Raw genomic sequence first — 16,018 nt, 5'->3', positions numbered from 1 at the left:
CGCCTCCCTTTGAGCGCACGCGCGCCGCTCACAGGCCCCGCCCCCGAGGAGCGTGAGCGCTCCGGAGCCCGCGCGCTCCCCCTCCTGGCCACCGGCGGCCTCTGCAGCGCTCCTGTTTCCAAAATCCTCGCTTGCCTCCCTGCCTTCTCGAAATCCCGCCGCCGGGGTAACATGCTCAGGGTAAGGCGGGCTCGAATCTCATCCTCTGTGCCTTGCTCTGGTCGGAGGAAAAAGCGCTTGTGGAAATATTTGCTGGAGGTAGGGAAGAATAAACGTAGCGCTGTAGGAATTGGAGCAGTGGTCCCAGCATCATTTAGTCTCTCTTGCAGATGCTTCCTCCATCTGAGCCTTAGTTTTCTCATCTCTTACATGGGGAGCCAAGAGGAGATCAACCTTTCTCAAGTTAATGAACTCGAGGTTCATTATGGTGGTCCAGACATACGGACATGAGAAAATCCGTAAATTGCATTTATCTGATCATAGTTTTTACGTAGCAAGACGTCTCTGGGTCTTCAAAAAGCTAGGTCGAAAAAAGCAAGTGTACTGGTGATTATACTAATTTGCCTTTTCATGATTGGAGATAAAAACCACACAGCTGGCAAGATGTTAATTGTGAAGGCAGCTTGTAAATAGTATCTGAAACCATCTCTATCTCCTGAAGATTGTCAGATGCTGAATTATTGTTACTTTCCATAGCAAGCTGCATAATGGTTAAGAACAGGGAGGTAGGGCTTCCCAGGTGGCACAGCGGTTAAGAATCCGCCTGTCAATGCAGGGGACATGGGTTCGAGCCCTGCTCCGGGAAGATGCCACATGCTGCGGAGCAACTAAGCCCTTGCGCCACAACTACTGAGCCTGCACTCTAGAGCCCACGAGCCGCAACTACTGAGCCCGCATGCCACAACTACTGAAGCCCAGGCGCCTAGAGCCCGTGCTCTGCAACAAGAGAAGCCACCGCGATGAGAAGCCTGCACACCTCAATGAAGAGTAGCCCCCGCTCACCGCAACTGGAGGAAGCCCGCACACAGCAACAAAGACACAATGCAGCCTAAATAAATAAATAAATAAATTTATAAGTTTATAAACAAATAAATTTATAAATAAATAAATAAAATAAAAAAGAACAGGGAGGTACACTGGACATTATTAGCTAAGTGGTTCCCCTTGACAAAAATCCAGATGCTAATCCCCCACCCCCAAGAAAAGGGGAAAGGGCGCTAGGTGACAGAAACTCTAGACATCACCTAGAGGAACCAGCAAAAGATACCTCCTGTATGTTTCAGGATTTGTATTTCTCTAGAAAGGAAACGGGTTTGTTCTATTTGAAACTCTACAGATTAATCCCTGAAGACTGAGCTACACCCAGACCTGAAAATTTGTAGGTCTCTAAAGTTTTCTTTTCTTTTTTTAAAACTTCAACCCATGTGAAGAAATACATATTCATGTTGTGGGTCCAGCTGTGTGCTGGAGCGAACTCATACGGATGGCGAGAACAGATTGTTAAATTTTCCGGACTTCTGCCTGCTGATTGTTAAAGCCAGTATTAAAAATCACATTATATAAATGAACAATTAAATGCACAATAAATATTCAAAGCCCATCATTTCCAAATTAGTTTACTCTGTTTCACTGTTACCTATGCCCCTGAGGTTGGTTACATCTATTGTATAGTATGTTACTGTGCAACTTTTCCCAACTGTGTGTTCATTGGTGTCATATTTGTAGCTTGAAACCAGCCCTGGTAGGAGTATTTACACTCAGGGAAATGGCAGGTACTATAAATCAGGGCTTTATTTGGTTTGTCGACTGTCTAGACTGGGATGCAACTCCACTTGTCAAACATGGTTGAACTGAAACTATAGGTTGGCTATGGATACAAGAGTCCAGCAAACATCAGTGAAAGCGTTCTGGGAGAATCAATTCGCTATATGGAATTTACGGTAAAGAGAATTTGTATATTTTATTATTTTAAAATTATGGCTACACATTCTTTATGTTAAGAGAAAGTTGGGGAAATCCCTGATGGCCCAGTGGTTAGGACTCCATGCTTCCACTGCAGGGGGCACAGGTTCGATCCCTGGTCGAGGAAATAAGATCTGCGGTGTGGCCAAATAAGTATTAAATAAATAAAATTCGGGGACTTCTCTGGCAGTCCCGTGGTTAAGACTCCACGCTCCCAGTGCAGGGGGCATGGGTTCGATCCCTGGTGGGGGAACTAGGATCCTGCATGCCGCACGACGCAGCCAAAAAAAAAAAAAAAAGGAAAGAAAAGAAAAAAAAAGAGAAATTTATAATACACTTATGTACATACATACTTATACATTTTCCCCTAGAGAGATAGTTGTTAAACATTTATCAACAAATCACTGGTTGTGATCCAGTACACATATAAATATACATATGTATATAAATATATACATATATATATTGTATATATATATACATATATATATATTCATTCATAAGTGAATATATATGCTAATAAATATATAGGTATAGCTATAAATATAGCTTTATGACAGTTCATGACAGAGTTTGCCTCTACTATGCATGAGGCACTCTAATATTTTCTATTCAATTATAAATTCAATTTTTTAAACATGCTGGTCATGACCCATTGAATTGATTTTACAACTCACTAATGGGTGGGGATCTGTAGTCTGAAAAACACTTCACTAGATTTGAAGGCATTGGAGAACCATGACCTGCCCTTCCCCACCAGGGGGTGATAGAAGACTACAAATATCAGGGCTCTGCCCTGCCTGAGACTTCAGTGGTATCACCTAATTTGTTGGGTTTCATTCCTTCATTTATTTATTCAACAAATACTTGTTCGAATTATATGGCCTCTCACTTCCAGCAACTTAAAATCTAGTGAAGGTGATCATCATTAATTTATTCAGCCAACCAACACTTACTAACAATTTGCTATGCGCCAAGCATTGGGCTAGATGTTAAGACCTCCAGTGTTTTGGATAGATGAGTTTCCTTAATAACCATAGATTTATTGCTGTTTAAAAACACCATTTTGGGGATTTCCCTGGTGGCATAATGGTTAGGATTCCTAACCACTTGCAGTTTCACTCCCATGGCCTGGCTTCAACCCCTGATTGGGGAACTGACATCCCACAAGCCCTGCGGCCAAAAAGAAAAGAAAAAACACACACACACACACACACACACCATTTTTCAGGCTTGAGGCAAGATGAGTCCGGGCCATCTCATCAAACCAGAAAGCAAGGAAACCATAAGCTATCAAACACTGCTAAGGTCATTTCAGGAGGACACAGAAGCCAATCAGAAAGACTCACAGGCCAAAGATGGGACAGTTTGAGCCTAAATAAGAGTATTAACTGCAATGGATGGAAATACGCACATATGTTTAAATCCAGAGGTTCATAATGTACTTAAACTAATGGCTACCTTTGGAGAAATCAACTCATCATTTTGACAACTAGTAAATAAAGGGAAAGAATCAAGCATTTTTCCTGCCACTCCTATGGGGACTGAACCACTGAATAACCAAGGAGCAGATGAAGTTCTTGTTAAAGAAAATATCTCAAGGAGTAAATGAAGAGGGAACAACAGAATTAGACATGGAAGTTTAAAATGTTAGTTTGAAATATGGGTGAGTCAGATTCATCCAAACGAAGAGTCAGTTTGCAGCTATTCATAAAAAGAAAAGTTTAATACTGAGAAGCACTATCAACTAAATCTCTACAGATCCATCTCATAAGGTTTAAAATTTTTAAATCAGATTATCATAATTGTGACCTTTGCTCAGAATTTTATATTTTAGGTTTCTTAGGGTCAGATTTTATAAGCACATGGCTTCATGTTTATTACAGAAATGGAGAACTAGAAGCAAAAATATGTCTGCTACAAAAAAGTAGCATTTTCTTATTGAACGCTAAATGTAATTTCATAAGTAAATTCCACACGTATGTTACTTTTGTTGCAAGAGTTTGGAGATTATAGAATTTATCTTGAAGTCTGAGTCTCTCTTGGACAAATAGACACTCTGCTTTTTGAATTTTCTGAAAATCACTTGTCTTTTTATTTTGATGGCAGTTTCAGTTCTTTGAAAAATGTAAAATCACTAAATTTGTGAATGGTTGCCTGGAAATCATCTGAGGCTACAGTTGGGCTTTGGCCAGGTTGAACATGAATATATGTAAACTAAAGATTAAATAAAAGGAAATGTAAGCTTTGACTGCCTTCTTGTAAAGAATTTTTCTTCTTTATAACCATATTACATTATAATACCACTGATCCATAAGATTAAATTCTGTTGGGGTACAATCCCATTACTGGGCATATACCCTGAGAAAACCATAATTCAAAAAGAGTCATGTACCACAACGTTCATTGCAACTCTATTTACAATAGTCAGGACATGGAAGCAACCTAAATGTCCATCGACAGATGAATGGATAAAGAAGATGTGCCACATATATACAATGGAAAATTACTCAGCCGTAAAAAGAAACGAAATTGAGTTGCTTGTAGTGAGGTGGATGAACATAGAGACTGTCATACAGAGTGAAGTCTGAAAGAGAAAAACAAATACCATATGCTAACATATATATGGAATCTTAAAAAAAAGACAAAAATGGTTCTGAAGAACCTAGGGGCAGGACAGGAATAAAGACGCAGACATAGAGAATGGACTTGAGGACACGGGGAGGGGTAAGGGTAAGCTGGGACGAAGTGAGAGAGTGGCATGGACATATATACATTACCAAATGTAAATAGATAGCTAGTGGGAAGCAGCCGCATGGCACAGGGAGATCAGCTGGGTGCTTTGTGTCCACCTAGAGGGGTGGGATAGGGAGAGTGGGAGGGAGACGCAAGAGGGAGGAGATATGGGGAGGTATGTATATGTATAGCTAATTCACTTTGTTATACAGCAGAACTTAACACACCATTGTAAAGCAATTATACTCCAATAAAGATGTTAAAAAAAAAAATTCTGCTAGGGTAGAATACCAAAAAAAATGTGAGTGTTTCCACTGGAAAAGAGATCTTTATTTTGACAGTGATCTTGGTCTGCTTTAAGGGTCAATTGGCCTGTATCACTTGATTAAATGCAAAAAGCAGAAGGTCTTTATGGATTAGGAATATCATCAAAGATTCTTTTAAAAACATAATTTACTTATTTGTTTATTTTCTGTCTCCCTTACTTGAATATCAGCTCTAGAGGGTAGGGAACATTGCCTGTTTTGTTCGCTAAGGCATCCCAAGCGTTAGAACCATATCTGGTGCCTACTAGGCACTCAAAAAATATTTATTTTGTTAAATAAATTAAAGAATAATTATTAATATGCTGATGAAAGAAAATGATTTTAAAATTTAAATTGCTTCCTTATAAACAGAAGAGAAACAGCAGAAATTAAAAAAAATTTTTTTTTACTAGTAAGGGGTTCCCAAGATTACAAATCACTGTGAAAGGGGTTTCTGGTCCATAAAGCCTTGAAAGATGCCTCGGTAGAATGATAACGGGTTAAGGAGAGGATGTATGGGGCCATGAGGAGAGGACCCCGTAGGATCAGGGAAGGGTCAGAGAAGAGTTCTTGGAAGAGATGATTTTGTCTAAGCTGAGTTTGGAAGGACTGGCTAGAGGGTGGCCAGAGGAACAGTGGGAAGCAGTCATTCCAGGAAGAGCAACCAGCAGGTGCTTTTTTGTTGGCTGGTGTGCATGAAATAATTCATTCCCGCTTTGGCGGGAAGGGCCGTAGGCAGCCCAATAATTCTCCCAGCAGGCAGCCCTCTTTGTCCCACATTTCCTAGCCAGAGAGCAGAAATATTCATCCCCAGCACAAATTCCTTCTTTCTGAGCTCCGCTCTGCAATGCCTCCCCCATTCTGAACCTCTGGCCACCTCTCTTTCTGGCCGGAGGGGATGGCTAGCCACTCCCTAGGGTGAGGCAGCTGAGCAAAGCCAGCAGCTGCCAGAGGCCAGGCTGCCTGACTGCCAAACTGGGAGGGGGTTATATCCACTGGCTGTTCCCCCAACACACACAAGCCCAGGCTGCCCATCCTCTGGGCCCATTTGGGTACAGGGTCAGAAGGGCTAGCGCAGCACGACAGGGATTTGGCTTCGCTCATCTTCAGGCCACAGGGAGAGTGGCAGGAGGGGCCAGGGACCCTGAGTACCTTCCTGCTTTCTCCTCTGGCCACTGAGTCCTACAAACCCCAGACCCTCCTCTCGGAAGCAGTCACAGGGCTGAGGCTTGGAAGGAGGGGGCTGGCTTTTTTTTTTTTTTTTTGCCTGAACGAGCATTGGTAAAGTTAGAAGAAAAAAAAAAAAGCAAGGAAATGAATACCCCAGTGTCAGTACAGCAGTTACCTGTAGGACAGAGGGTAACTCTAACCCTAACAGTTGATAGGGTTTAGAGGGCATGGGATCAGAGAGTTTTGCAGGTGTAGGCAGTGTTCTTTACCTGGGGATAGTCACAGAGATGTTTGCTTTAAAAATATTCATTAAACTATAATTTGTATTTTATAAATCTTGTACATTTGTTATATTTCACAATTTAAGAAATGGTGTTTTTTTAAAAAAAGGAACACCAAACTGTGAATAAAATGCCTAGGTTCTGAGAAGAACAAGTTTTTTTTTGTTTTTGCAGTCTTTCTCACCAAAGCACAGCACAGAATCCAGATGTACCTACATAGTAATTTAATGCCCCTATTCTTAAACGAGTTAAACATGAATTTTCTATTTTTCTAGTTTAAACATTTAGCTAGTTGTTTTGTTTGTTTTTGTTTTTTTATGGAAGTAGCATTGATTTATAACATATTGAGCCTTAAAACAGGTGCCAGGCACTGTGCTAAGTGCTTTACTGTACTTGACTCTCTTGCTTCTCACAACAACCACACAGGTAGGTACTGTGATCACTCCAGTCTACAGATGGAAACGCTGAGGCGCAGAGAGGCTAAGAAACTCAGCCAAGGTCACACAGCTAGCAATCCAGCAGAGCTGGGATTCAAACTAGGGTCAGTGTGCCCCAGGGGCAAAAACCTTAACCACTGGCCCATACCGCCTCCCAGGTCTGACCTCACCTGCCTGCTGAAATAATGGCCACCTAGTCACAACACTCTGCAAAGTTTACAAACAGTTGATAGGGTTTAGAGGTCATGTAGTATGTTGGTTAAGAATACGGTCAGACAGATATGGGTTCAAATCTAAACTCAGAGTTTATTACCTGTATAACTAGTCATTTCTCTCTCCCCTGAAAAATGAGAATGGTACTCGGCCAGCTCTGTTGCCCAGACAAGTAAGGGAAACCTTATTTGCCGGGTATCAGGCACACAGTAGGCACACAATAGATGATCACCTCTAAAATAAAGATGCTCATCTTGGGCGGCTCATAGCTTACAAAATAGACAAGGCCTAGTGTCACCATCCCCATTGAACAGATGAGACGTCTGGCTCAGTTCTCATGCCTCCGAGCAGTGAGGAGTCCCAGAGGGTCCACGGGTCCCTAGCCGCCCCCGCCCCGTCGAATTCCTCGGGTCGAGCTTCTGGATGTGGCCCCCGGCCCTCACTTGGCGCCCGGCGCAGGAATGTGGGGCCTGAACGATGGCGAAGATGGGGCGCTGACACTGAGGCTTTTCCGCTCCAGCTGCGCGGACCGGCGACACAGCAAATTCCGTGGCCACACCTGGCCTTGCAGCTGTCCGGGCTGGACCGAGAGGTGGATTCCCCAGTCCTCCGACCGCCAGCCCCGGAGGGCACAGCCTTGACCCCTGGCGGCCTTGGGCCGGGATGGCTGGGCCAGGGCACAGGAGCACCGGGTGCCCCCTCGGGGTTAAGCGCGCGGTATCAGCCCCACCCTCCAGATACTCCCCTTCACCTGGCCTTTTTGGAAGGCGGCTAGTCCTCTCTGACACCCAGGAGGATGAGGGGCTCCCTGGGTCAGCCCCTGAGAATACCCTGCTCAGAATGCTTACTGGGGGGGCGGAGGACAGAGAGGGACCCCTCAGGAACATCCCTCTGGTTTCAGGGTTCTGGGGGTCCATGGGAAATCAGCTCCTAGGAGGTCACCCTGGGGTGAGGCGCTTTCCTCTCCCTGAAGGGCTAAGCCATGGTCTACTTTCCCTGCTCCCTCCCACCTGCCATCCCCTACCCCCAGTACGGCAACAGGACTGGGCACAGGGCCAAGCAAAGGAGAATCTGAGGTCCTCACCAGCTCTGCAGCTGGTGTGGTGTTCAAGGCCTCCAGGCTGCAAAAATGGTCTCTGCTCACCTCTGCTCCCATCTCTGGACCACTTCTTACACTTCTGTCCCTTCTAGCCTTCCCTAACCTGTCTTTTCTCAGTTCTGCAAATGAACCAAATGCCCTCCAGCCTCAGAGCCTTTGCCCATGCTGTCCCCTCTCCTTGTACTGCTGTCCCTCTTGGCTCTCCCCTATGTCCCGGCTTCACCCTCCCCCCATTGTTCTGTTTTCTGCTTAATCATCACGTATTACTAATACTATGACTAACGGAGTATCTTGAAAATTCTTGGGCCATGGCTCTCCCACATGAAGGTTAGAATCAGCTTGCCAATTTCCTCTAAAAACTTGGCTGGAATTTCATTGGGATTGTATCAAATCTAAGATTAATCTGGTGAGAATTGACAACACATGCAAGTTTACTAATAATGACATGATGTGAGTCGTCGAGGATACAGAGACCAGTCACACAGCTCCTTCCCTCAATAAGGTTTTTTGCTCATGGTCTTCTTTTTTATTTTATTTCATCTCATGTGAGAAGATCTTACCGGGCTCATTTCACAGATCAGGAAACTGAGGCTCAGAGAAATTACATGACGTGCCCTAGGTCCTATGGTGAGGAAGTGGTGTGGGCCAAGACTCACGAATCTGCCCAAGTCAATTCGGTTTATGGGTTTGGTTTGTGTGTGCCTCTGTGTGTTTGCATGTAAGGTGTGCTTCCATGCGCCCAGAGTGGAAGAGCATCTATATTTACAGATGGAGGTGCTGTGGGTTGAGTGGGAGTGCAGGCATGTCTGCTCTATTGGGCTGTGACTTCTGTTTGTGTTGACGTTGGGGTCTTTGGCTGTGTGTGTACAGTGTTGGGGGTTTTAGTGGGTGTATTGGGGAGAATATTTATGTGTATTGGGTAGAAAGTGTGTGTCAGGGAGACAAAAAATGGGATATTTCTGTTGGTGTGTGTGTTTTTTCTTATATAAGACTTTAATTTGATATTTGTTGAAAGAGCTCTTTTAAATTAAACCAAGACTTTTAAAACCATCTATAACTCTAAATTTTTATTAAGGTATAACTTAAAGTGCCCAAATCTTAAGTGTACAGCTAGATGAATTTTTATATACATGCACCCATGTAATCACCACTTGGATCAAAATATAAAAGATACAGCACCCTCAGTTAGAACTTCCTCATGCCCCTCCCTCAGTCAGCACCCCTCAAAGTAGCCACTGCTCTGACTTTCACCACTGTAAATTAGTCTTGCCTGTTCCTGAGTATCTTGTCAATGGAGTCACACAGTGTTTGCTTGGGGAGGTTAATAGCTAACACTAAACAAACTTGCTTTGTGTGCTGACACTTCCCGTATCTCACTGAATTTATCATAATAGCCACATAATGTAGTGCCTGTTTATTGTTCCCATTATACAGATGAGGAAACTGAGGCTCAGGGAGGGCTCACGACTTGCCTTGGGTCACCCACAGCAGGGTCACCAGTCCAATGCCACGGCTGTGGTCCTTACCCGCTACTAGACCATCCTGCCTCCCTCTGGGTAACCTGCCAAAGAGGTGACATGGCTTATTGGATGCAGAGAGAGCAGGAGTCAGACCTGGGAGCCCAAAGGTGCTTCTGGGTGTGCTTTATTTATCTTCTGAGGAGTCGGTGTCTCTGAATCTGTTGTGAGATCTCTCCAACTCCCCATTGCTGGATCAGGCACCACTCACCACCCGCAGCTCAGCCACTGCAGTGCTGCAGAGACACACCAACCACAGGGCTGGCTCCGAGAGTTATTTGCTGGGTGACTGTGAGGAAGTTGCCTCCTTTTTTTTTTTTTTTTTAATTTTTATTTATTTATTTATGGCTGTGTTGGGTCTTCGTTTCTGTGTGAGGGCTTTCTCTAGTTGCGGCGAGCGGGGGCCACTCTTCATCGCGGTGCACGGGCCTCTCACTGTCGCGGCCTCTCTTGTTGCGCAGCACAGGCTCCAGACACGCAGGCTCAGTAATTGTGGCTCACGGGCCTAGTTGCTCTGCGGCACGTGGGATCTTCCCAGACCAGGGCTCTAACCTGTGTCCCCTGCATTGGCAGGCAGATTCTCAACCACTGTGCCACCAGGGAAGCCCTTGCCTCCTTTTTTTGAACCTCACATTCTTAACTGTTGAAAGAAGGTTAAAATCCTCATGCAGGGTTATGGTGGTAACAGATGGAAGGTGTCACTGTATAAATTACCACAGCTGTTATTTTTGTAAAAGCCTTCTTATTGAAAAATAAAACATAAATAAAGTCACATAAAACAAATGTGGGACCCCTTAAGGCAAACCACTTGGAACCACCAGTTAGATCAAGAAATAGAAGCCCCTTAAATGTTCCACCCCAATCACAGCTTGACTTTTATAGTAGTTCTTTGTGTCTCTTTTTAGTTTTATCACCCAAGTGCGCATCTCTAACAGTCGAGTCCATAAAAAAATTTGCCCATATATAAAAAATGTATATCTTTTGAGTCTCTACTGATTTCCCCCTCCATCTCTTTCATTGTCTTACAGTTTATATTTTGGAAGGGTCTGGAGCATTTGACTGAAGAGTTTTTTTTGTTTTTTTGGGTTTTTTTAATACATTTATTTATTTTGGGCTGCATTGGGTCTTCGTTGCTGCTCGCGAGCTTTCTCTAGTTGCGGCGAGCGGGGGCTACTCTTTGTTGCGGTGCGCGGGCTTCTCATTGCAGTGGCTTCTCTTGTTGTGGAGCACGGGCTCTAGGCAGCGAGCTTCAGTAGTTGTGGCTCGCGGGCTCTAGAGCGCAGCTCAGTAGTTGTGGTGCACGGGCTTAGTTGCTCCGCGGCATGTGGGATCTTCCCGGACCAGGGCTCGAACCCGTGTCCCCTGCATTGGCAGGTGGATTCTTAACCACTGCACCACCAGGGAAGTCCTGAAGAGTTTTGAAGAGTCTGGATCACCACTATTATTTTTCACATGTGTACCCCTCCCTCCAGCTCCCTCACTCCCTTGTTTGGATTTGGAGTGACATAGATCTGGGTTGCAGTTCTGAGTCTGCCAGTTGCTGTGTGACCTTGGACAAGTCACTCACCCACTCTGAACCTCTTTCCTCAACTGGCAAATGAAGGGGTGACCCTGAAGATCTCTAAGGGCCTTCCAACTTTCTCAGCCTCCTCGCTCAAGCACCAGGCTCCTGTCCCACAGTTTCTTCTTTTTTTTTATCTCTCTCTTTTTAAATTATAGTTGATGTACAATATTATATAAGTTACAGGTGTACAATATAGTGATTCGCAATTTATAAAGGTTATACTCCATTTATAGTTATTATAAAATATTGGCTATATTCCCTGTGTTGTACAACACAGGTTGTTCTTCAAAGCAACTTTACTGGGTGAAAAGAATACTGGGGTAAGAAACAGAGGCCTGACATTGGAATCCAATTTCCACTGGAACTAGCTGTGTGAACTTGGGTGAGGTACTTAACCTCTCTGAGTTTCCACTTCCTCGTCTGTTGAATGGAGATCCTGATACCTAATCCATAAAACTGGAGCAAAACTTATATAAGATCATACCCCTACAATATTTAGTGCCTGGCACCTAGTATGTGCTAAATAAATGTTAACTGCTATTGTTTTTGTTGTTATTGTTAGCTATTATTATAACTAACATTTATTGACTGCTTACTCAGGCTTTGTGTCAAGTCTATTAATTCACTGAATCCTCAAAACAATGCCACGAGGCAGCCCTATTTTATAGATGAGAAACCAAGGCACAGAAAGGTTAAGTAACTTGCTCACGGTCACACAGCTAGTAAGCCATGAACCTAGGCTGTCTGGATCCAAAGCCAGCAGTGTTAGTCACTGAGATATACTGCCTCAAATACTACTGCCATCTAGAAGAATTTCCCCTTCACTTGCCCAAGACCAGAGAGAATTACAGTAGGGGTAAGGATGAAGCAATAGCTGAATCCAGTGTGATAAAATCCAGGGGTGGGAAAAGTTCTTACCCCGAAGTGAGATCCCAGCCCAGGGCATTAATCTGGGCCATCCCAGATTATTTCCCGCCTCCATCCCTAGCATTTTTATACACAGGCAACCTGCCGAAGTGAACCTGGGAACAGGCTTAGTCAACGAGGACAGCAGGGAAGGTCCTACCTGGTGGAGCAGCCGGGGGTGTCGCTGTGTGTTTGCCACCAGTGCGATTTTCTGGGTTTCCTTGGATGTGTGACCGTGTTGGGTAGGAGATGGTGATTTTGTATATGTGGTTGGACTGTGAGGCTGTGCCTTCCTCAGATGTCTGTCTGTCTGTCTGTCTCTGTGGAGAGGCAGCGGGACCAGCTTGGCCCATCCCACTTCTGCCACCCACTGGCTGTGAGACCCCAGGCCAACAACTCACCTCTGTGTGCCTGTTTCCTCACGTATAGAAAAATGGTTATGCTGACAATGATAGTACCCACCTGATAGGGTTGTTCTGAAGGTTGAATGGCCTCATTCCAGGTAAAGTGCCTGAAACGGTTCAGAGCACTGAGATAAGAACAAATACAGCTTATATGTGTTAGTATGATTAAATGTGTAAAGGGTGGGTTTCTGTATATTTGTGCAAGGGCACCTGAGGGCATCTAGCAGAAAGGATCTGAGGGGCTAGGGGAGCCAGCTGTCTCTGTGATTTGTGGGAGGAGGGTATGTGTATGTGAGTGTGTGCATGTGTGTGTGTGGTGTGTGCACAGTGGATGCGTGTGCATACTGTAAATGGGCGAGAATGTTCACTGCCAGAACCCTAGTTACCAGACAAACTCCAGGCCCTAGGACAAGTCACTGAGGCTCTGTGTCCCCATCTGTCCATGGGCGGGGTTGCTGCCTCAAAGGCAGCCGTGAGGACCAAGTGAGTCATGGATGTAACGCTCTGGACCATTGCAAGTGCCGGGGACATGGGAGAGGTCCGTACGAAGTGTTCTGAGAAAGCGGGGCATCATCGGGACGCTCCTGGGTCGTTAGTGCCAAAGCCGTTTGTTTCTGCCTCCTCTGGGCTGCAGAGCTCCCCCTGGTAGGTCGTGGATCCCAGCCCACCACAGGCAGAAAAGCCCTCAGTCCAGTTGCTCCAATGGCCCAGAGAAGGATAGGGACTTGCCCCAGGACACCCAGCATACTGGAGGCAGAGAAGGGCTAGATTGGAGCCGGTCCCTCTTTGTCCTTCTGGCGTGATGAGAAAGCCATGTAGAGGTCAGGGTCAGCACTCCCCAACCCCCACTGCCTCTGTCTGCCCCACTTTCCCAGCATCCAGCAGTCAGCCTGGGCCGGGGAAAGCTGCTCCAGGGTGAAGGTGTGTGCTTTGGCAGCAGGCACTGTCTGGGCCGCCAAGGCTGAGCCGGGCGGCTGCCTGGGGCAGGAATTCCATGTGTCTGGGGAGGACCCCACTCCAGTAGCCCAGTCCCAGCCCCCAGCCCTGCCTCGCCACCTGGGCAAGGGCTCTGCTTGGCACCCGGAGACTGGGTTCTGCCTGGGAATTCTCCAAGGTCTCTGGAAGAGGAGGCTGAAGGATTACAAGTGCTTCAACTTTGGGTTTTTTTTATGTAACATCTTTCTTGTAAATCTGTCCATTCCCATTGCAAAAGCGTCGCTTCTTATTTGTGGAGAATACAAATAATCAGAGAAGAGAAAATGAAACTCTTTCTCAACACCGAAGTACAGCAATTCGGAGACCAAAGGGGCTCTGTCAACACACACACACACACACACACACACACCTACCTGCACGTTCATGCATGTATCTATGCACACATGCATGTGACATAGAAACCATCATAAGCATGCCCTTGCATGTGTGTGCTTGCACACTTATAACATACACGCACATGCATACTCATGTGAGTACACACACAGGTACAGGCATCTGCGTGGTCATGTATGTATCTGTACACCTACATGTGACACACGAACCCTCATGTTCATGTGTATGTCCACGTGTGCTTGCACACCTATAACAAACACACACTCTCATAAGTACACATGTACACACAAGCACATGCGCGTGCACACACACTTAAAGAGCAACACGCAGTGCTCCACCAATGTGAGTTCATCTAATGCCGGCATCAGTGCTATAAGGTAGGTACCATTATTTCTCCCATTTTACAGATAGGGCACAAATGGGTAAGTAATCTGCCCAAGGACACCCAGTTAGTGAGCACAAAAAGAAATTTTTAAAAAGCATTTTTTAAAAAAGGACAGCAAAAAAACCCCCAAAAACAAAATAATGGGGATTTGAACCCGGATCCAGGGGCTTAATTAATTAGGCTGCATGGTGCTATGTTTGAGTGGCATCGCAGGGAATATTCCCATAGAGTTTTTTTCCCTATGCATCTATATGTGGTTTGGTTACAGAAATGACATCCTTTTTACATACTAGCAGGACCCTGGGGTCAGACCTGGATTTGAATCCTGGCTCCACTGCAGACAGGCTGGCTTGACTTTGGGCTGTTCTTTCACCTCTTTGGGGATCGGTTTTTCATCTGTAAATGGAGAGCGATCGTATCTGCTTCTGAGGGTTGGCTGAGCGTGTGTGTCAAGCTCAGCCAGGCTCATTAGATGAGGCTATACGAAAACTGCCAACTCTGGGGCTGGAGGGCTTTGTGGGGAAAACAGTCAGAAAATACTCTCTGGGTGCTAGATGGCCATAATATGTTGGAGTCTGGAAGGCAGAGAGTAGCCTCCGGATCTGGGGTCTCCGGAGGGGAGGTGGTATTTTGTCCTGGAATCCCTGCCATGACTGCATCCCGATCCTGACCAGCAGCTCAGCCCCAGCCCTGCGCATTCCAGGTGGAACAGCAGAGGCGTGAGAGGGCGGGAGAGAAAAGCCCACAGACCGGCAGGCGGAGCCTCCTGGCCAAGTCTGGCCCGGCGGGAAGGGGAGGGGGCTGTGGAGCTGGGACATCAGATGCCATCACCTCCTGGGGGACCTTTAAAGTCGCTGTGCTGCCAGGCGGGCCAGGGTGTCTGCAGCGGTCCTCTGCCTCCTCAGCCGCCTCCTGCCACCCGCCTGGGCTGCCCATCCTGGGTACGCGCCCCTGGAGAGCCTGGTGCCTCGTCTCCGGATGCCTCTCTCTGGCTCTCTTCTCTTTTCTCTCCATTTTTTCTGTTCTCTTTTTCCCCTTTCTCTCGTTCTACCCCTCTTTCTGTCTCTCCCATGTTTTTTCTCTTTTTGCCCCTGTCATTGTCTCTCATTCTCTCTTGTATCTACCTTTTTCTTTCTTTCATGCCTTTTCTCTGTAACTCTTTTTGTCAATCACCTTTTCTTCTCCCTCATTTTTTTTTCGGTTTCTCATTTTACTTTCTTTCTGCTTCTTTCTGTCTTGCTCTCAATCCCGAAATTGCAGCAACCCAGGGACAAGAGTGTCCTGCACTATACCTTGGGGAAGGTGGGCGCTGCCCCTCTGAGGGCGCCAACGGAGCCCACTTCCAGCAAGATTGGTGAAGAGGGTGTCCAGGCTGGGGAGGACGGGGGTCTGCCTCCTGGGCTGGTGGGATGAAACCCTGGCTTTGAAGTGGCAGCGTCATCTCACCCCAGCGCCTGGTCCAGATTTAACCACTGTCTGGGCATTTCTTCCCATTGCCCCATCCACTTAGTCCACTGGGGTGGGAAGAATGGGGTGTTGTGCCCCTGGACGAGAGCCGAGTCAGGAGGTCTTTGCCAAGTTCCCAGTAGATAGCAGCCTCTGGGGTGGTAATGCTGGAGAGCACTCAGGGTTTGGTGCCCTCATGACCGCCCCCTCCAGGCAGCCGGCTCTGACTGCACAAGGCCAGACGTGTGACCCTTCCAGCCAGCC

Source organism: Eschrichtius robustus, chromosome 16 (assembly GCF_028021215.1).
Source record: "Eschrichtius robustus isolate mEscRob2 chromosome 16, mEscRob2.pri, whole genome shotgun sequence".
NCBI classification, from domain to species: domain Eukaryota; kingdom Metazoa; phylum Chordata; class Mammalia; order Artiodactyla; family Eschrichtiidae; genus Eschrichtius; species Eschrichtius robustus.
This window is presented reverse-complemented; position numbering follows the sequence as displayed.